Source organism: Myotis daubentonii, chromosome 6 (assembly GCF_963259705.1).
Source record: "Myotis daubentonii chromosome 6, mMyoDau2.1, whole genome shotgun sequence".
NCBI lineage: Eukaryota > Metazoa > Chordata > Mammalia > Chiroptera > Vespertilionidae > Myotis > Myotis daubentonii.
Window position 1 is genome coordinate 38,655,025 of NC_081845.1, and position 21,296 is coordinate 38,676,320.

Here is a 21,296-nt window from a genome sequence, read left to right on the forward strand (position 1 = left end):
TGCGTGACACTGGCTCCTCACAAAGACGCAAAGGGCTTACTAGTGAGGTGACTCAGTTTCCTCTCTGTCAAAGCCTGCCTCTGGGTTTCCGTGTTCCCTGATGAGAGAGGCCCTCCTCTACCCAGGGGCCAACCTGCACGGCACAGAGGAGGACCCGTAGAGAGTGTTAGAGCTTTTCCTTCGGAGGAGCAAGTCCCCCGACTCGGGAGGAGGAGCCGTCAGCCCCTGGAGGCCCCGAGTCCCCAGGGAACGGCTGCTCTGGAAGCCGGAGGGCGGTGGGGCAGGGCCTGCTCCGGAGCAGCACAGCGCTGCCCATGCTGCCGCCTCTCCTCCAGCTGGTTGTGCAATCTGGCTATGAATAGGTCTAGGTGTGTGGTGTGGTCCCAGAGAGGCCAGACTTGTTTCCTTTGGGTGACAACTCCCCTCTGGAATTCTGGGAGGTGAGGGAGTGCAGCTGTCAGGTCAGGCTGCTGACCCCGAGGCTGGGCGGTCCAAGCTGGTGGCGTGAGGGGAGGAGCCCGTGGCCAGACTGGATGGGCAGGTTGGCAGCATGACTCTTCAGCGTGCTGGCACCATGCTGGGTGTTCAGCTTGGAGTGCCCAGGGCTCCTTCTCCCTCCCTGTCAGTCACCAGCCACCCTGAGTTCACCTCCTGAACCCCTCTCCCATCCCCCACCACTCACTCTCACCAGGCCTTCGTTACGTAAAACAAAGGAGCTGGGGGGCGGGGGGGGGGAGGGGGAACAATTGGCAATTTCATTTTTAAAACATTAAAAATATGAGGCTGGGGAAATCAGGGATTCTCATATTTTGTGGGTGTTGTGAGTTGGTACTTTGAAGGGCAATTTGCTCAATCTCTTATCAGCACTGGAACTGTATATATATATTCCCTGACCCAGCTATTCCACATTTGGCCATTAGTCCTACAAAGATTCTGGCACGTGTATGCAATATATGTACAAGGTTATTCACTGCAGTGTTGCTGATAATAACAACTGTTTAGAAACAATTCAATGCCCAGTGTCTATCCACAGGACACGACTGGTTAAATGAGTTATAATACATGAGTACAGTGGCGTACTATGCAACTATAAAAATATCTCCTCTACTGTGAGGAAATCATTGGCAAAACAAGATGCCCAACAGGGTGCATAATGTATTGTTTTATGTCATAAGGGGGGGGAAAATTAGAATCTGTGTTTCGATTGATTGTAGGTGCATAGGAAATTCTGCAAGGATACACAAGAAACTGGAGTGGGAGGAAGTAGGGAGAGAACTAGACAGGGATGGGAAGAAAACATTCCCTGTGTGTACATATATGCTTTCTGGCTTTTGAATCATGTGAAGTCATTCCCTTTCAAAATACTTAAAAATACAGCGCAACAAAATGAAGAGAAGTCTGACCAAAACATCCCACAATCCAACTGCCAGAATACAATGGCCACCTCCCACATGAGAGCCCCCTCCTACTTAGGGAAGTTACTCAATGGTTTGGAAGACGGGCCCTCCCCCCTCCCGGAACAGGCCATGTTGCTGACGCCGCCTGCCAGCTGGGGCTTGGGCATCGGTGGCTGGGGTGCTCTCTGCCTTTGAATGTGGACGGAGTGACTGAGGAGCAGTTACAGACTGTTCCCGGTGGACACGTTGAGGTCCCGAGTCCACTGTTAAAGGCAAAAGTGTCCAGCACAATTAGCATCTCAATGTTTGCCTTTTACCACTTAGTACCTCCATCCAGCCATAGTTTACACAATCTAATTTCTTCAGGTCTTGAACATTGCTAATAGTTTTCTCCTAGCGTTTGAGTGAGGGAAAACCAGGGGGAAGGACTCCTCTTCCTCCAGCTCCAATGTCTCCAGTTCTCTGAGCCCAGCACCGCTGCTTCTCTTTGATGGAGATGGGAGCTGCCCTCTTCACCTCACTTTAGATTCCCTGCTGGTTCCCACCACAGGCCTCCCCCCACAGCTACCCCGTAGCCATCTCCAGACCTTCCTATGTCCCAAGTGAGGGAAGAGTCTGGCAGACTGTGGCTATGAATTCTACCTTCCTCCACCTTGGACTGCTGTACTCCAGCTTGGTGTGGGTGACTTGGCTGATACATGTCACATTTGCTGGCTTGAAGGTTTGCCTTCATTACTTGAACATCTGCAAAAACAAATCCCTAAAGTATTTTAGAGATGAGCCTAAATTCTTCCTCTTTTAAACACGAAGCTGACGCAGAGTCAGCAAGAATTAGTTCTTTATTCACCAAGGTGCAGCAGATAGAATATACCTGAGAGTACAAACTCACAGAAGGCAGGGCCCGGGTCCTAGTTCTCCTGGTGCCCGTCACAGGGTTTGGCCACTGTGACCCTTGGGATTGACTTAGTAATTGTTGTGAACTTTATTAAATAGTTGAATTTTTACTTGACTGGGGAGCACTCTACTGAGAATCTTGTGATAGCTAGTGTTGGATTTCCATCTTTAACCTCTTGGGAGACAGAATCAAAATTGGGAAGCAGTCTCAAATGAAGTATGTTCTCCCCGTTGGCTTGGGTGTTAGAAGACGGTGAGGTTGTACCATTACAGGTAATTAAAACAATAGTAAGAACCAACTTATGAAGGCAAACTTCAAAGTCATTTTTACCTACCTGACCTGAAATAAAAGTCCATCATGTGGTTTGAGCTTTTGAACCTAATCCTAGGGGGTTTCGGAAAGTTGAATCATTTTTATAACATGTGGATTAAAATGAAAAAACATAACCCAGGCTACGAGGAATCGTTTTACAATAGGGTGGAGTTCCTCCTAATTTGACTGAGAGGCCCTACAACATACAAACATTGGAAATAGTTATGCTGTTCCCACAAGGAGCTTGAAGTATTGTTTGCCTTTCGACATGCAGGAGGGGCACGCAGGGCCCATGACCAATGTCCATCTGCCGGCCTCACATGAGGACTCTCAATAGGGCCCAAACTCTGACAGGTCAAAACCTCCGATACTTAGTGAAGGCAGAGAATCTAAAACCCGCCTCCCTGCTTAACAGCTCCTCCGGGCAACATCGCTCAGCGCACATCCACAATGGCCACCGTCACCATGAACAACGCCACAGATCTGCTTTTATTGAATTGTCTGGTTGTCGGTGGCGGTCAAAAGTGGGCCAGAGAAAATGTCTGCTGGACTCACTGAGTTGGAGATCTCATGACAGAGGCACGTGGCTTTGTGCCTCTCCCAGCCTGTGAAGTCCCGCACCGGAGGACTGTGAGATGAAAACGCAGCTATTTCACTTCTGGAGTTAAAGAAAGGGGGAGGGAGAACAAAGACTTCTTGGAGTAAGATAAAGTGTCATTGATGCTTTATTTACATGCGTCACCATCTCTTTTACAAACTAGATTACGGTTTTAAGTGGAATACACAAGGCAATATGTACAAATACCAAGGAAAGTAAGGACTGTATCTCTATTTTATTTGGAAAGGGGCAGATTCCCAAATCAAACTGGCTTTGACTCTTGAAAAGTAAGATGGCAGAGTTAATTCATGGCAACACGTGGCTAGACAAAATCCTCAGTAAGATGCGATAGTGTTTGCTTTGGAAGAAAGGATGAGGTGCTTCAAACCAAAGTACTGACTGTGTGACTCAGGGTTTTGAATGTAGCCACATGCCATATTTAAGTCTAGTTGTATGGGGTATGAGCAAGAAATTGAAACAGATAAGACAGTTATACAGATACTGTATACAGATTTTTTTTCCCATTCATGCAACTTTTTTTTTTCTTAAAAAATGTTCAATATGTGAAGCCAAAAACGCACAATACATTTTTAAAAATATTAACTAAATTCCTGGTCCTCCTTCACACCTGTTTACATTTCTTGTGTACATAATGTGCTAGGACAAGTATACCAGAGAAGGCTGATTGCCAGGCAATGAGATAATTTTAGAGAAATGACCAGACACACAATTTTTAAAAGCAGCCGCACATACACAGTATCTCTGGAGTGTGGCGGAGGCCTTGTCACCTATCATCCACCGAAGAAAAATACATACAAGTAAAATTAGACAAAAGTTCTTCAGTCATTACAACTGCATAAAACGTTACCCACAAAAGATTTAGATCAAAAATTATTAATAGACTCTTCAACTCCCTGGGCATCTGCTCTCAGACCTCACTGGACTGACATGACCACACAAGGCCTTCACTTTGCCCTGCTGCCCTGACCGCCACAAGAGGCTGGCTTTTTCGTACCTCTTAGCCAGTGATTGCATTTCTATTTAAAAAATTTGCTTTTCTTAATAATAATAATAATGAAAAAAACCCTAATGCCTAATCACACCATGTTCCTCAAATACAGCAGGAAATGGGAAACCAGAGGTCAGAGCTGCCAGAGCTCTGTTTCTGCGTTCAGAGAGAAAGGGCAACCTTTTTATTTCCCCTCCCCAGCCCGTGGCGTCCGTGCTGGAAACAGAACTGGCTATGTGACCGCTTTTCTCTTGACAATCCTAAGAGATTCCAATGTCCCTTCTTCTTTAAGTGGGGAGGGGGGTTCATTAGGTAGTGGTGAAGTCTGTGCCTACCATCGGGGTCAGGTTTGGAAACCCCCGAAATGATACCCTGAGACTGGGCATATCCGTCCTGGGCAGTGAGCTCAGGGAGGGGAAGTGACACACATGTAATGTCAAAACTCAACACCAAACACACAAAGTTCTCCTTGTACCACAGGTGCCTGCACCACTCTCCCGCGGACAGGAAATGGGTTTTAGCAATCATCGCAGAGGATGCGCTGAAGGAAACATTCACCGTTGGCGGGGCACCCGGACCGGCAGTCAGACCCCACTCCAGGACAGTAAAGCTCGTGAGAAAGCTCTTCTCCGACTTTGGGAAAAGGCTCTGGAGTCCTAGGAGAACAACAGAGCCACAGGACACATGTCATGCTTGCAATATCAGTTACCTTCTCCTTTCCCATCAGAAAGGGGAAGGCTCCTGGAGCAGCTGATCTGGAGGCCTCGGGTGGCCTCGGAGCGTTCTCATCGGGACGCAACCATGACAGCAGCCGGCCCTGGAGGCTACTAAGCGTTCCTCTGAGATGCTCCGATGTGAGGGCCCCACGGCACTCAGAACCCCACATGGTGGCCAACAGGTGGTCCTTCCTGAAAGCAGGTCTCGATATAAGAGACAGGGGCTTGTGTGGGACCTCTGCCCAGTCTGACCACGTCAGCACCCGCTGGGCTAGGGGAAGCTGGCCTCTGGGCGGGTGGCCAGCTGCGTGTGGGCTGCTGTGCTCCTGGACGGGCCTAATTATTCCGTCCTGACCTTCTCCTAGGACTGATGCTGGCACTTGACTTTGCCCTGACAGCTCTCCACAACTCTCTACATGTAGATGCTGTTACTAAGAAAAGAAAAAATTCCAAGCACCCCTTCCCCTCCATTTTCCTGCTCTGTTCTCATACTGCTCTGTCCCTCCCTCGTCTGTTCTAAATTATAATCTCATTCTAGGACACTCCGTAAGACATTCTGCCTGAAATCTAACAAAACTGGGGGAAGAGAGAATAAAGGAGATGTCCCACGTCTGTAAGGAATGCAACATTTAAAGTCAAAACACATTTGAGAGTTGCCTTTCTTTCTCCCAAAGTAGCTCCCAGGGTTTATAAAACTGCAAAGGCAAAGAGCTGTTTTGTTAGTTTGCTTGTTTCTTTGAACTCAGGAGAGATTCTCAGGGCTCTCCTGTTGGAAGCACTTTGGATTCTCCCTTGTATCCTACACCCCTCCATCCCTTCCCCCATCAGCAACTGCCGCTGTCTCTGAACTACACTCCACCCCAGGCAGCATTGCTGAGGGACCCAGAGAGGCAGCCCTCTCACTGACACCGGACAGTTCTTGTGCACAGCAGACGACCAAAGCATCGAGGAAGCGGCTGGCATTATATAAAGGAATATAGTAAGCAAAAGTCTGTCTCTCTGACAAGCAGACCACGTGAATAGAATACATATTTAAAAAAATTATACATACTTTTAAAATGAAGATTATAAACTTGTAGCAGTTCAGAAAAAGCGATACGGCTACAGGTCTACTATAACCACAATTGCACAACAATTTACAGATTCAGTAAAAGGCAGGGTGAAATCAACAGGGCCATCGTTCAAACATGACAACCCAAGCGAGGCGGGAAAGACGCGTGACAATACCAAATGGAACTTCCATTGTGCTAGGAGCTGTGATCACCACCATCACCCCCACAGGAATTCTAAAGCGAAGGTGCACAAGGGGGCCCCTGGCAGCCGGTGGTGAGTGCAGGGGGTCGGGCAGCACGTCTGTGTTGGTGGAAGGGAGTTGGTGCCCACTGCACGGTGTAAGAGGCAGCGAGAACTCATGCAGGGAGGTCTGTGCTGAAATACTAGCCTGTATTCCTAACGTCCATGCAGAAGGTTCCATTTTTGTACTGTACATGATAAAATATATTTATACACTTATATGCCTAGTGCGTTTTATGCAAAGAAAAGATCTTCATCTATCACTTTGGAGAAGTATGCATGTGCTGTGCTAATCAGAGCGTCGTTACACCAGTTTCTTATGTACCAAAGGTGTTCCCCACTATGCTATCAAAGAAGGGTAAGTAGTATGATCACACGTTCCAGGTTAAACAGAAAGCACCTATACAGCACCGTTAACTTTTAGGAAAAAAAAAAACCAAAACAAAATGAAATCCATAGAAGCAGAAAAGTGGAAAAAACAATAGTCAAAACTGCCCTACCTTGTACTTCCATCGTGTCACTGGTACAATTACAATCTATGATTATATATGAAAAAAATCAGTTTGTATGCTATTGCCTCTCACTCATACACGTCTAGTAGATCAGCTTATACACAACAAGGCTGGAGACTATGGAGGGTGTGTATGTAGGTCTGCACTGACTCGGGTTTGTACTTTTCACACATTTCTCTCTGTAGGCTTCATGCTCCCCTGCAAGTTCATTTCTTCTGCAAAGCAAAACAGAACTCCTTTTTTTAAATTTTTCTTTTCTCCTTAAAACTAAATCCTTTAGTGGCATTTGGCAATTAGTGGACAGCTGAGCTGATTTCTTTCTTGAAAAAAAACCCTATTTTCTAACCAACAGAGCATCACTGTTCACTGCATTCGGTCAGGATACTGACAGGGGACCACCAACCCCAGTGGCACCTGCAGCCCAGGTGCTGGGGTTTCGTCCCCCGACTAGCCTGACTCAGAACCGAAACCCACTGGGCCGGTGGCTGTGGTCCGTTCGTTTTGCCTATGCAGGGTTCAGTCCTGGATGGGTGCGCACAGCGAACAGTTGTGCCATTGTTCAGTTTTTAGAAAAGGATCCTTTTCTGCCAAACAAAAGAAGAAAGAATATCCCCCTCGAGTTTATGTAATTTGTTAGTTTATGGAGTTCCAGGGGCTCAACCGCTCGTGGTGCCCAAAGCCAAAATGGTAACTGGTACATTTTCCTCCTGTTTTTAAATCTGCCGAGGGAGGGAAGAATGGTTAACATTTTAACAGAAAAATACCGCAAGGTAATGCATGTGAAAAACTCAGAAAGTCAAAGGAAAACAAACACACAACACTTAAAACATCCCATAAACCATCACGATATGAAACCACAGAACCGCCAACGGGGCTCCCGGTGTGCTCTGACCGAGGTGGGCGGTGCTGGCGGGTGCTGTCCTGCGCGGGCGTGGGCGGGGGCGCGTCACCTCGTACAAGGAAGGTTTGCATACTTTATATAGAGAGTTCTGTTCCAGGGTAAGGGGCCGTTAACAGTCTCCGCTGGGTCAGGAAGATGGCGTGGGGCTCACAAAGGGGTTAAGCTGTAAACGGTGTCACTGTCCACTTGCTGAGCAGATTTGGCAAAGGGTTTTCTTTGTAGGTCTTGTGTCAGTTTGAGGGTCTAGAGGAGGAAGAAAGAAAACCAGAGACGATTAAAGGCGTCACAATGGCAAGAGTGGGCAGGCACCTCGTGGCCACACGTCATCAGCCTCCCAGGTCCTCACCCACCTCCGAGCCCAGGGCACGCTCAGTCAAGCTGTTTTGGCTACACCAGCTTGAAGCATGGGGATGCCGACTTACCTGATTTCTCTGCTCGCCTACAAAACGTTCTCAAGTGGACAAAGCTCAAAGGAGATGGTGTCATTCACTTGGGAGGTTAACAAAGACAAGCAACTTAGGAGTGTTTTGGCGGCCCTTTGAAGATAGGGACATCCAGGGTGCAGGTGGGATGTTGCTCTTGAGTTTGGACCAGGGATTTCCTGGGAGACAGGACTTTTATGCTAAGCCCAGGGCGGGGTCACCCTAAGCAGGCCAGCTATGCTTTTCTGGGTCTCTCCCACTGGCTCTGTGGACTTTGCTTCCCACCTTTCCATTAATACCCCCAAACCAGAGATGAAATGGTCATTTTCCACAAAGGCTTAAATAAATCTACACTGCTGGGTGGGGGGTCATCTTGACTCCCCCACTAAAAAAGAAGTAAGTAATCTCTAGGTGGGCTGTCTTAGGAATTTGATTTTTATATTAAAAATCTACTGAGGCTGCCAGGCCAGTGTTGCTCCGTGGTTGAGCGTCGACCCATGAACTGAGAGGTCACCGGTTCGATTCCCAGTCAGGGCACATGCTGGGTTGAGGGCTCAATCCCTGGTGGAGGGATGTGCAAGGAGGCAGCCAATTGGTGATGTTTCTCTCATAGATGTTTCTATCTCTCTATCCTTCTCTCCCTTCCTCTCTCCCTCGAAAAAAAAACAACCCCTCAATTAAAAAAACTACAGAGGGGAAAAAATTACATAACACACATATGACAAAAAACTACCTCTCATAAAACATCCCTTTAACAATTAACATTATTATTTTGTCTCTCAAAGTATTCAGTGGTAAGGCACAAAAGAGGTCCTCTCAGAGCATCTAATTTACACACGTCTTATCAGATTTCATGCAACCACTGAGCCTGGAAAAGTTAGAGGATATTTTTATAAAGTACAGTTGATCCCTGAACAATGTGGGATTTAGGGGTGCCAAGCTCCTAGTGCAGTCAAAAATCCAGTTAGGCCCCAGCTGGTTTTGCTCAGTGGACAGAGCGTCGGCTTGCGGACTGAAGAGTCCCAGGTTTGATTCTGGTCAAAGGCACATGCCCGGGTTGCGGGCTCGATTCCCAGTAGGAAGTGTGCAGGAGGCAGGCAATCGTTGATTCTCTCTCATCATTGATGTTTCTCTCTCTCTCTCCCCCTCTCCCTTCCTCTCTGAAATCAAAAACATATGTATCTTTGGGAGACCTTTGACTCCCAAAAATTACTAATAGCCAATAACATAAATAGTTGATTAACACATAACTTGTAAGTTATATGTATCATATGCTGCATTCTTACAATAAAGTCAGCTAGAGGAAAAAAAGTTAAGAAAATCATAAGGAAGAGAAAATATGTATATATATGTATTTTATGCATTCATGACATAAGTTTAAAAAATTTATTTTTACATTTCTAAGCTACATGGTTCATCTGCAAGTATTTTCAAATTGTAGCAAATCTCCAAACATTTTCCCCACTATATTTACTGAGAAAAATCCACATATAACTGGATCTGTGCAGTTAAACCCGTGTTGTTCAAGGGTCAACTGTATACTCATAGAGATGTAGCCACAGGAACTGACATGACAGGTCTCAAGACATAAAACTGTTTATGGAGACAGTTGGCTGTCATGGTAGAAAAAAATGGCTCCAGGCCAAAAAATGGAGAGAAAAGTGGTAGCAAAGCAACATGAACTCAAGATCTGCTCACCGGATAAGGTGAACAAGTAATGAAAAATGCATCAATAAGCCTTCTCACACACACGGACATCTCCCCTCCTCTTCAGAGATACCATCATGAGCTCCTGTGGAATTTTCACAAGTGCACTTGTGACTTCTCTTCTGTGACTGCACCGGCTGGCAGCCTTGCCTTCCGCTACCGACGTGCAGAACGACCCCAGGGCTTGGTGTGTGTAACGTTACACACCCATGGCCGCAGTTCCCCTGGTCACAGCCCCAAAGACAAGAACTGAGGTTGTTTCACCGGCAGCAGAGACAAAAGCAGGAAAAGAAGGCCTGTCTTCTCCCACCCCCAGCACTTAGTTGCCCCGGCCGATGGCTTTTCTGGAGCTGCTCCTTGCTTTGCTAGGGTATGAGACAATTTATCCCGGACTATAAAATAATGGCCTGTTGATTTCAGAGGGGAAAGGCTAAACTAGACACCAGATCTCAGTGTCTGTGAGGAACTGAGCTGCTGAGAGCTAGTGCTATTTCAGCACCTCTACCATGGACCCCTGAGGCATGAACAAACGAGGGTGTGAACAGGGTTCTTTAGAAGGGGATTTGGTTTTTTCCTTCACAATAACACTTAATAAACCACAACCGAACATCACTATGCAATTAGTCATCAGGGGACTTTGGTCCCCAACTCTCTACCCTGAGCTACTGAAAGTGCCAAGGGAGAAGCTATGAAGTATTGCCTAATTCCGGCCCCATCCCCCGGTTCCCTTGGTGTTAATTACCCAGCCGTGGACCTGGGATGGTGACGTATTTCTTCCACACGTACACAGGCCAAGCATACAGCTTGCTCTGATGCTGGGGCTGGCTCAGCATAGGAAGGAAGGAGGCGGAGGGCACGATAGCCCCCAATAGGGCATCATTCTAGGCAGAACAGGCATCAGCCCTGAAACCTGGGCAGGAGGCCCACATGGGCACAACCAACAACAATCCTGAGGCCCATTCCTTCATCAAAAGGCCCAGACTCTTCAGGAAGCATCATTAAAAAGGAGATGCGTGGCCCTAACCGGTTTGGCTCAGTGGATAGAGCGTCGGTCTGCAGACTGAAAGGCCCCAGGTTCGATTCCGGCCAAGGGCATGTACCTTGGTTGTGGGCACATCCCCAGTGGGAGGTGTGCAGGAGGCAGCTGATCGATGTTCCTCTCTCATCGATGTTTCTAACTCTCTATCCCTCTCCCTTCCTCTCTGTGAAAAGTCAATAAAATATATTAAAAAAAAAAAAAAAAGGAGATGCATGGGTCTCTTTCCCTTCCTTCAGAATGGCCTGGGGGGCCACCTGTGGCGCTCGGTACTGGAACTCCCACAGTCTCACAGGTGCGCCTCCCACCTGTGCTGAAACTACCTGTGCCTGGAGATTAAGCCAGAGAGGCCCAGGCCCAGGTGTAGGGGCAGCTCTCAAACAAATTTTATACAAAAACTCCCACTCCACAGAACAGAGAGGCGACTTGTTTTATCCGTGATGGAAGGCAAACAGATCGTAAAATAATGTGAAAACATAAAGGAACCAGATAAGTACTGAACAGAAATACAAGATCCTTCCCAGAGGAGAACCGGAGTCACCCTTCATTAGGAAGGCCTGATGACTGAAAGCAGTCACAAGGCAGGCCGCCTCACCTGGCTGAGATTTATGGCCACTCTTTGGTGAGGAAATATTTACACATTTACCTGACTCCACCAAGGACTGAAGGAATGAGGGAGCACATTTAGGAGTGAGCTCAGCTACTGAGCTGGGAATTTAATGATTCTCAGGTTGGGTACAAGTCTCATGGATTTCAGTGAAGACCCCACCATTCTTACATCGTCTAAAGCAGCCGTGGGCAAACTACGGCCCGCGGGCCGGATCCGGCCCGTTTGAAATGGATAAAACTAAAAAAAAAAGACCGTACCCTTTTATGTAATGATGTTTACTTTGAATTTATATTAGTTCACACAAACACTCCATCCATGCTTTTGTTCCGGCCCTCCGGTCCAGTTTAAGAACCCATTGTGGCCCTCGAGTCACAAAGTTTGCCCACCCCTGGTCTAAAGAGAGATGTTGTAGTTAACTGTGAGGCTCATGTGCATATGCTAATGCTCTGCTAAGTTTAAAAACACATCAGATTAAGCAAAACTTGGAAGGAAAAGAAAGCATACAGCTGAAGGGAATTACAGCTATCACTTTACAGTTACTAGGCAACAGGCCAACTAACAAGAAATATGAAAATGTGCTATCCCATCAGTGACTTGCATTAATAGGGGAAGATCCCCCTCTCCCCCTCTTTGCCCAATAAATAAGTTTGAAATTGGGCTGTTGATGCAAGGAAAATAAAATGGGGAGGCCGCAGGATGAGGCCCATGCTAAAATGACCTATGGACGCTGTCATCTGGTCTCTGGTGAGAGTAAGTCCCTCTATAATCTTGGCTGGCATCTGTAGGGAAGACAAGTTTCTGCCTAATTAGCACCACGAAATCACGTGATGTTCCAAGAAAGGGCAACGCCTCCAAAAAAAACTCGACACAAAACATAACAACCCCATCAACTTTAATCTGGGAATAAAAAGATAAACGTTCCTGCTGCTGTCTTCCCACAAAGTAACTCCCAGGCGGCAGATCTGGGGTTTTCAGTAGTGTTTTCATCTTCTTGGCAGAGAAGAAAGGAACAGGACCCCAATACCAAGTATGTCACCGGAGGAAAAAGACATCCACAAACCCAGGAAGGTCACCGACTGCTCTCCTAGCTAAAACTAAAACATGTTGGAGGAAAGTCTGCCTGAGAAATAAAATCAAACATACGGATCATTTAAGCCAAACCTGCAACCCCTGGGGCAAGCTGGGGACTATAACTATGAACATTCAGGATAGAAAAGAAAACGAATGGATGTTCACACAATCTGACAGCGAAGCCTCACACGGAGTTCGGAGAACAGGGCTGTATTTCAGAGTGTGGCTGTTTCTGCCCCTGAGAGCAAAGAGACGCCTGCCTGCCACCCCCTCTGCTCTGCCCCAGAGGGAGCCAAGGGACACCCAGTTCATAATGAGCCACCGCCATCTGCCAGCATCCACCAAGGGTTTTGTAGCTGGTGTCACCCTAGAAAAAGATGGCATTTTTTTGGGGGGGGCGGGGGGTAGGGGTCCTTGGGTCAGGCAGCCACATGTTTTTGGAACACGCAAATGGAGGCAGTTCCCTTGGAGGTCACCTTCACAGGCAAAACATGCAGCAGCTCCAGACAGTGCGCATTGACACAACACTGGCTTACTTTGGTGATTTTTCAGTGTCTTCCAGGTTGGAGTGGGTGATCAAGAGGATTCCGGGAGGTGCATGGAAGCCAGCCTGGGGCCACTGACAGGGCCCGGGGGCTTACAATCCAGCCTTGGCCTGAGCTGGGCAGCGCCGTCCTCCGTGACTGCCAGAGAAGGGGTGTGGGAGGTGCCGCTCCAGGGAAACACATGTTGGCAAGTGCTGTCAACTTGCCGGCTTAGACAAGGAAAAGTCGGCGAGGGAAGCAGAACAGGTAGGTATGGAAGCTCTGGCCAGGCTGGAGGCCAATCTGTATTCAGTTGAGGAGCCTCCCAAAAAGGAAACTCCAGTTTCCAGGAAACACAGCCCACAGGCTCTGGTGTTTTCTGGTGGGCAAGGAAATGCTTATGAAGGTGAGGATGTGGCAGAGATGCTTAAAATAAGCTTCTTGTGGCAAAGGTGCCACTTAGGGAGATACTGGGAAGGCACTCACCTATATGCACTATTAAAAAAAAAAGCAGCTGAGTTTGTGTACAGAAAAGCGTGTCTTGCGTAGGTAGGTACGCTTTCTGCCATCTCCCAGTAACTTCTGGGCGTTTGCAAGGTGGCAGGGGAGCCTGCCTGTGAAGGCTGGTGACAAGCCTCTACAGAGCCTTTGCCTCCAGGACGCGTGCAAACTTCGCCAGTGTGGACGCCCTTCCTGCCAGCCTCAGTGCTGTGCTAACAGGGCACAGGGGGCACAGGAGAGAAGCAACCGTCCTCACACTTCACAGCGAGCCGGGGTGACCTGCAACGATGCTTAACTGCAGGGAATGTCCTACCTGACTTTATATTGGGGCAGGGTTACACCAACCCATATTCTTTGTGTACCCAGGCTACAATATGGTGACGGACATGGCACAAATGTACGGATTAATCTGCTGTCAATAACTAAGTTGCAGAGGTCTCCTATTCCCTAAAGATTCTTAGATTTTCAAACCACACAGAACAGCATGTAAAGTTTCTTATTATGTCCTTTTAAAGAACCATTTTTAAGGCAAATGCCTTGAAGGGGCATGTGGACCTTCTCTGGACTCATGGTCAGTTAGCCCTATTCTAACATCCAAACACCTTCGCTGGTCGAGGCCTCTGGGGTCAGGCTCCGCGGTCCTCATCCGGGCTTTGCGAACAGACCTCCTCGTCCGTAAGTCAGGTGCAGTCACACTGTGTCTGGTTTGCCCTCCCCGCCCATGTGAACCACACCCATCCACCCAGCCCTCCTCCTCTAGGTTGTCCTCTACTAAACTCCTCAACCGCTCACCGGGCACCTCATCACATGGGACCCAGAAGGGTTACTTTTTCATAGACGTTAAGCTCCTGAAATGTTGAATTCCTTGAAAACAGAGCAAAAGCTTCAAGTCAAATCACCGACGAAGCACCAACTATTTTAAGAGCCCTGTCGGAGACATGGTATTTACTCTCAAGCCCATATTCTCGCCGGGGAAACAAAGTTTTCTTGACGTCCCAAGAAGCCTGCAAAGCTGACTCACAGATGAGCTGTGCAACACACGGTGGCTGAATGAAGGGCCGAACCGTCCTTCTGGAATAGCCCTCTCTTCTCTGCCAATTCAAATGCCACCCTTTCAGAGCTCGGCTTCCAGAAGCATTTTAGAACTACTCACGTTTGCTAAGACTTGGTCTTATTTGAATCTGGGCAGAAACCCTACTGCTTGTGGAGCAAGACCTGGAATTTTAATGCCTTTTTCGGGGGGAGGGTATTGATCCCCTTTTTCGCGGTTCCGATCAAGTTTCTAAAACTCATGAAACCCCCTAAGGATCAATAGGAGGCACAATTTTAACATTCAACTAATTTAATTTTAGAAAATTAATAAAAACATTTTAAGTAGTAAGTATTTAATCAAAAATTTACCTTTTCACATCCCACCATACACATCCTTTATTACCAGCCCCCAAATTAAGAGTCTTGCTATTCTAACTCTCAAACTGCTGTCATCACTAAAGTGACTCACTGTTTACAAACAAAAGGGAACTCCAGTCCAGGAGCAAATGTTTAGCTAAAACCAGGGCCTGAATATCACAATGTTTAGTTTGCCGGCTGCGACCCCATCCTGTGTGACCCTACACTGCATTCACTGGCTGGAGGGGGTGGGGGATGACGGAGAGGGTGCAGCCACCCTCCAGGCTGGGATGCCCTGGGGCCCTGGGGCATGACTCACCACCCACCTAAACATCCCACTACCAAGCACGGGAGAGAAGGGTCTCTACAGTCTTCTCTTCCTGCGTTAGATAATACAGTTGTGATTTCAATCTAATTTTCTCCAAGGTGACTCTGAAATTGAAAATACAAAATCAGCTATTTTAGTCCCACTCGTCCTCCTGTGAGGTATGACCAGGGCATGCAGGTGACACAGGTGGTGGCCAAGAAACAACAATCACACCAGTATAACAGGCGAAGGGAACCCAGGAGGAGCTGAAAGGAGCAACTCAAGTGGGGGAGTCAAGATCAGCAGAGACAAAGGGCCATCCTGGCGCCAGGGGTCCAGCCGGAGCACTGGTTCCTGCAGTGAGGTAAGTCTTCATTTTACGTGGCACGCGTGACCCTCATCTCCCGGCTCAGCCTGACAGCACTGCGGGTAAGTGCCTGGACCTCCTTTCCATGGCCCCGGCCCCCAGCCAGCAGGGCAACCTGGTCTGAGTGGGGCTGGGTAGGGAGTGCTCTGGCCTGAGGCACTCAAGAGGCAGACAAAGGGACACCGTCCAACAGGTCTACCAGCCAACATTTTCTGATTACTTACAGATATGCTGGGCTGTATTGCTTTCTGATCAACTGAACGCACAAATGACCAACGGAAGTTCCAGTTAATTACAGTGGCATGGACAGAAATGGAGGCCCAGTGGGTTTCAACCTTAGAACCTCTGGCCTTCTCTTCTTGGCCATTAATTTCCCCAAGGAGTCAAATCAAACACTCCGCACAGACATGACTGCTTAAAAAAAATTATGGTCCAAACTTCTTCACAAGAGAGAAGAGAGACAGAGGAGAGAGAAGTGGGAGGGGAAGGAAGAGGGAGGGAGAAGACATACTGATATGCAAACCTTCAATCAAGCCAAGACTGCCAATTAAAGTTTTATCCTTCAGAACACTGGAATTAACTCGGAGGCCTTCATGACTAAGTAATTCTCATCCTTTAATACATGAGTGTTATAGATTTCAGCACACAAAGAAGAGGTTCTTTAAAAAAAACACAGAGTATCTAGAATTACAGGGGAAGGTCCACGTCTGTTAGTGGGAAGAGAAAGAAACAAAACACCAGCAACCAAGGGCACAGGCACTTGCCACAGAGTGGTGTGTTTCAGGAACAGGCTTGTGTTGCCTCTCTGATGTCTTGAACCAAATCCTTTTTCTTCAAACCACAGGACCTGTGTTCTAAGGAAGCCCCTGAAGAAATCCTGCCCTAGCGTAGTGCTGAAAAAGGTCAACAACCCCCTTGATTACTATGGACTCTTGGCCCTTTTGCCCTTGATTCTTACTAAGTGTTTTGTATGCCCTTATCATATTAATCAAGCTCTTCTCAGCCATGAAGCGGGTTCTGAGGCTGGATGAGCTGCCTGGCAAAACGGTAGGCCCCACATTAGTACACGTGCTCAAGAGAAGCCTGAATTCATTAAACAGAATACATTTATTGAGCACCTGCAGTGCATTGGGCACCGGGCATAGAGGTAAATAAAACAGGGGTTCTCCCTACCCCCAAGAAATGCATGGCCTGGTTGGGGAGGTGGAGCAGTGGTGGTAGTGAGGAAAAGACTGCCTTACATGCAAGGTTGAAGCAAAGAACCCAAGGGTGTGTGGCCATCTTACATGCTTGGTTTTCTGGGACAACCTTGCTTTCAAATGTCCTATTGACCTATTCCATTCTCACACGGTCTGTTTTTGTTTGGGGGATAAAAACATAGGCCCTCGTACTTCCGGAGCTCCATAATACTAAGAGGCCAGAGTCAGACTAAACCCAGATACAGGTTTCTGTGAAAAGCCCTCAGGACGCTTGCTTTAGTTTATGTTTGACTTCTAGGGCAGGCTCATCACAGTTGGACATGAGCCAGCCACCCACTTCAGCTCACTGTCCCTGGGGCTCTGCTCTGAAACGTTATTTATTAGATGTTGAATATTGAGCATTATGAACACTCTAAAAAGAAGCATTTAATGGGAGCTTGAAGTTTACAAGAATTTCCAGTGGTAATTCTGGCGATTTTCACCCCATTATTTATGCTCCACATAAGCTCTGTGGCCAAAAGAGACCTTCCAGAAAGCCACTTAGAAATGCAACTGCTCGAAGTGAGAGCCACACAGGCTCTGTCCCCACGTCTAGCAGGCCGGCCAGAGGTGACCACAGGTGCACTGGAAAACTAACAGGCCCAGGAAGACGGCCTGGGCGTGATGTCCCTGCTTTCCAGGGAAACGAATGCATGGAAGGCGTGTACCAGCCTCTGCACAGAGAACCCCTTTTCACAGCTCTGTCAATTTCCCTTCACTGCCGTCAACAAGATCCACTGTCAACAAGATCCAGGCAGCCACTCTCTCCATGAATGGCACTTCAGGCTTGGGGCTTAGTAACAGGTAAGAATGACGAGCCTGGCAGATGCAGAGTTCTTGAGGCTGGTGCATTGTAGCCAAAGGCTAGACTACAGCAACAGTGCAAAAAAAAAAAAAAACAAAGGATATTCTCCACACAATATGTACAGATTCATATTTACCATGCGCTACATTCCCTGACACAGAAAGACCTACACCAAGGAAAAAATGTGGCAGGAGTAGCCCGTATTGCCGGTATTTGGTTAGAGTTAGTCCTATCTCCCAACATGAATAAAGACATAATAGAATCACAGCATTCTAAGTTAACTCTGGCAAGTATCAAAGATATGCTCCTTTTGGGAAATAGCCTAAATGTAAATTCACCATGGCCTCCACGCTGGAGCCTGCCGTTTCCACACTGGTTTACCACTGTTTCTTTATATTTCCATGCCATCATGTACCTCTAATTAGGACCATTTCACAGACAGATGTTAGGTTTCAGGTTTAAAAGTATACATACGCTGTACCTTTAAAACTCTATGATCCTGTCCTCTTTCCATAGACGAGAAACCTTCAATTCTAAGAGACTCATCAGTGACGTGACCAGTGGCAGAAACAGAAAGAAAACTACCCTTCTCCTCTCCATCGGGGCTATTTCCTGGTTGATGCCTTCCAATCCTTACCATAAAGTAGTTTAAAACGAAATCCTGGGCTGCTCCCTAATGGGGCGTCTTCAAATGCCAAAAGATGAAGATGAATGAAAGAGCTTGTGAAATTAGGCATCTTTTGACATCAAAACTACAGTGAGATTGATGCTGCTTTCCCTCCGAGAGTAGACACGTGTCAAACTCAGGAGGGCTTATTAGAAACTCAGCTTTGCAAACCACTACAGTCGCTCACAGACATCTCTGCTGCCAACTTGTATGTTTCTTCACCAAGTTTTATGGGTGCCTGAGAGAGGACAAAGCCCTTTACACCCCAGCAGCTGGCCCTCATGAAAAGGTATGGTTACTCTTCTTTTCCAGATAGACCCACAGCCTGAGGGATTTTACATGTGGTCTAAGTGAGTGACAGGTGGGGAACACTCAGCCCTCCAGAGAACATCTCGCCACAGCTCTCCAGCGAGACTTTGGCTGGACCGACTGCTCTGTCACTAGATGGCTCCAATTCAGGCTCACATGACCTTCAGTTAGCAAGTCAGGAAGTGAGTCTGGAGAATACAAGACTTCTGGTTTAAAGAAGTCAGTACAATGACTCCGGGGAACCTTGGGTGCTTAATCTGGGTGAGGTGAGGCCTGACATTGTGACCTCAGGCCTGTTTTGTCAATTTAGGAACCTTCAATATAGTGATAGCCACAAGTTTAAAAGTAAAGAACACACATCAGGCCACATGTGCTCCTGGCTGTCTAGAGGAGCAATTCATTTCAAAACAAAATGGAAACCCTAAACCCAGAAACCAGACTCCCTCAAAGTACTCCCCATCCCCCGTCTCCATGACGTCTCTTCATTCGTGTTTTAAAAACTTAAGGACTAAATCTCTCTTAAAATATTTTTATACAATCTTAGAATTATACATACACTAGAAAGGTCTGCTATGGAAACTCAATGGAAAATCTACACTGACAAAAATCAGACAAAAATTGACAGTACATTTTCTTCTGCACTTACTCTATTTAATGAGCTAGAAAGTGGCCTCCTTACAACTCCACCAAAATTAAAACATCTTGTGTCTTTTGAAGCCACAATTGCATTCCTCTTCTTAAAGGAAGACAAACTCTTTACTCTTCTAAAAGCCAAGTATCCAAATTTCTCAAGGCCAGTCTCCACCACCCGAGTTCGGGTATGACCTGAACTGGCTGGCACGAAAGTGTCCCCTCTAGCTTCCATTACAGTCTCTTTACTACCTCAGTGGCTAGTAAATGACTGAAAACAGATGTCTGAGTTCCATGCGGGGCCCGCGTATGCCTGGGAAAGCGAGAAGCCGTCAGCTTCACAGCGCTCTTGACATTCCACTTTCTACAAGTGCTCGTGAGCGGGAGTGCGCTCACCCGAGGAGACCCTTGGAACTCCTTCACCAGGGCACAGGGTTAAACAAGGCTCAGCTTTTTATGCCTCGAATCCCATTTTCCTCTTACACCATCTACAGAAGGGTGTAAAATGCTTTCTGAGATTAAAAAATAAATAAGTCAAAAGGAGCTGAAGCACAGAGCAGGGTCCTTGAACATGGGAAGGTCTGGGGTGCAAACCTATTAGCAGAAGACCTCAGGGCTCATCTCACTGCCTGAGGAGGGGAGTTTCAGGACAAGCTTGTCTATTATCTGCTACTCTAGCTCCAGTCCAAAACACTTCCCATTTTTTACTATCTAGATCAGGGGTCCTCAAACTACGGCCTGCGGGTCACATGCAAATACAAATATTGTATTTGTTCTCGTTTTGTTTTTTTACTTCAAAATAAGATATGTGCAGTGTGCATAGGAATTTGTTCACAGTGTTTTTTTTAAACTATAGTCCGGCCCTCCAACGGTCTAAGGGACAGTGAACTGGCCCCCTGTTTAAAAAGTTTGAGGACCCCTGATCTAGATAAAATTAGAAAGAACTATTATGGTTCCAGCCATTCAAGAAATATGGATTCTGGGTCCAGCTGTGTGACCCTGGACAAACTACTTAACCTCCCTGCGCTCCCTGCTTACTACTCATCTGTTAGGCAGTATGCTTACCTAATTTATACCGTACCCATTTCAGCCCACTGCAGTTTTACAAAGCACCATCACATACCTCAGTGATTTGATTCTTGCAATAACCCTGTAAAGTCACAGTGGCTATCAGCCTCCTTTTATAAAATGGGAATTGAGGCTCAGGGGCTGACACACTCTCAAGAGCAGCCAGAAAGCAGAAGCGTACTGAACACTCAACTTCTGATGCCAATCAAATACTTTTCTTACCACATCATGCTGCGTGATCTTTCCAGTTCCAACAGTATTGAAATGCCACAATTTTAAAAATCTGCCGCTATGCACAGCCCATGTCACTCTGGTTAGAACCTGACATCATTTATACAGTGGGGATCAAGACGCCCTTGAGTAAGTGCTCTAACATAAACACTTCTGTTTTCAACTTAATTCTTTTGCTCTTTTTAAGGCTCAGATGCTGAAGGCTCCCTAATAAAGATGCTTCGTACTATGGTGAAGAATCTAACAGATTTTGCTTCTGATGGAAATATCAGTATGCATGTATGAAAGAGTCCAGAATACATATTCTACAGTTAAACTCGAAGTACCTGCAAATCATTACTTTAATGAAAGGAAGATGAAATGGTAACATCGAAGATCAACGATAAGGGTGCTGGACCGGGGAACCTAAGGAAGTCCTTTGGCCGAGTCCTTAACCTTGAAGTTTGTGTGACTCAGGTCCTACCTTCCCCCCTTCCCTTCTGTTTTCATCCATCCATCAAACAGGGGGACCAGAGTCATAGGTCAGCAAGGGTGACTGGATACAGAGAAGAATGACATTTATGAATGTGTGTGTGTGTGTTCTTTTTACGGGCAATACAATTCCTGAGCTGTCAGCTTGTGGGGAGGGGCACCTGACAGCCCTATTTGTTTTGCAGGTAGAACTCGGAGATGAACTGGTTGGGAGCTATGTTGCTGTGTAAACTGTATACCACTGCTTCACAGCTCTAAGTTTCTCAACGTGGAGTCAAGTTCACACTAAATAAAAGGCAACCTCCCCCCC

The 21,296-nt window shown here is 46.9% G+C and overlaps 1 protein-coding gene across 2 annotated transcripts in view; it reads right to left on the reverse strand.

The window, feature by feature from the left end:
• Nucleotides 1-3,311: 3,311 nt before the first annotated feature.
• Nucleotides 3,312-21,296, reverse strand: part of FOXO3 (forkhead box O3) — a 115,153-nt gene continuing 97,168 nt past the window's right edge. Inside the window, exon 4 of one of the 2 annotated variants that reach the window (XM_059700779.1) lies at nt 3,312-7,876. The gene's annotated coding sequence lies outside the window, so the exon portion shown is untranslated. Of the gene's footprint in view, nt 7,877-12,880; nt 21,051-21,296 lie in introns of those variants that run through there. The other variant, XM_059700780.1, reaches the window with a different exon arrangement.